Below are 1,601 nucleotides of genomic sequence, written 5' to 3'. Positions count from 1 at the left end.
GACTTTAAACCAACAAAGATCAAAAGAGACAAAGAAGGCCATTACATAATGGTAAAGGGATCAATTCAACAAGAAGAGCTAACTATCTTAAATATATACACACGCAATACAGGAGCACCCAGATTCATAAAGCAAGTCCTTAGAGACCTACACAGAGACTCAGACTCCCACACAATAATAATGGGAGACTTTAACACCCCACTGTCAACATTAGAGAGATCAACAAGACAGAAAGTTAATGAGGATATCCAGGACTTGAACCCAGCTCTGCACCAAGCAGACCTAATAGCTATCTACAGAACTCTCCCCCCAAAATCAACAGAATGTACATTCTTCTCAGCACCACATTGCACTTATTCCAAAATTGACCACATAGTTGGAAGTAAAGCATTCCTCAGCAAATGCAAAAGAACAGAAATTATAGCAAACTGTCTCTCAGACCACAGTGCAATCAAATTAGGACTCAGGATTAAGAAACTCATTCAAAGCCACACAACCACATGGAAACTGAACAACCTGCTCCTGAATGACTACTGGGTAAGTAACGAAATGAAGGCAAAAATAAAGATGTTCCTTGAAACCAATGAGAACAAATATACAACATACCAGAATCTCTGGGACACATTTAAAGCAGTGTGTAGAGGGAAATTCATAGCACTAAATGCCCACAAGAGAATCAGGAAAAATCTAAAATCAGCACCCTAACATCACAGTTAAAAGAACTAGAGAAGGAAGAGTAAACACATTCAAAAGCTAGCAGAAGGCAAGAGATAACTAAGATCAGAGCAGAACTGAAGGAGATAGAGACACAAAAAACCCTTCAAAAAAATCAATGAGTCCAGGAGCTATTTTTTTTTTTGAAAAGCTCAACAAAATTGGTAGACTGCTAGCAAGACGAATGAAGAAGAAAAGAGAGAAGAACCAAATAGATGCTATAAAAAAATGATAAAGGGGATAGCACCACTGATCGCACATATATACAAACTACCATCAGAGAATACTATAAATACCTCTATGCAAATAAACTAGCAAATCTAGAAGAAATGGATAAATTCCTGGACACATACACCCTCCCAAGACTAAACCAGGAAGAAGTTGAATCCCTGAATAACAGCCAATAACAGGCTCTGAGATTGAGGCAATAATGAATAGCCTACCAACCAAAAAAAGTCCAGGACCAAACGTATTCACCAGAGGTGAATTCTACCAGAGGTAGTAAGAGGAGCTGGTAACATTCCTTCTGAAACTATTCCAATCAACAGAAAAAGAGGGAATCCTCCCTAACTCATTTTATGAGGCCAACATCTTCCTGATACCAAAGCCTATTAGAGACACAACAAAAAAAGAGAATTTTAGACCAATATCCTGATGAACATCAATGCAAAAATCCTCAATAAAATACTGGCAAACTGAATCCAACAGCACATCAAAAAGCTTATCCACCACGATCAAGTCGGCTTCACCCCTGGGATGCAAGTTTGGTTCAACATATGCAAATCAATAAATGTAATCCATCATATAAACAGAACCAAAGACAAAAACCACATGATTATCTCAATAGATGCAGAAAAGGCCTTTGACAAAATTCAACAGTCCTTCAT

The sequence above is a fragment of the Mandrillus leucophaeus genome, unplaced genomic scaffold (assembly GCF_000951045.1).
Source record: "Mandrillus leucophaeus isolate KB7577 unplaced genomic scaffold, Mleu.le_1.0 Scaffold268, whole genome shotgun sequence".
Classification (NCBI taxonomy): Eukaryota; Metazoa; Chordata; class Mammalia; order Primates; family Cercopithecidae; genus Mandrillus; species Mandrillus leucophaeus.
This window is presented reverse-complemented; position numbering follows the sequence as displayed.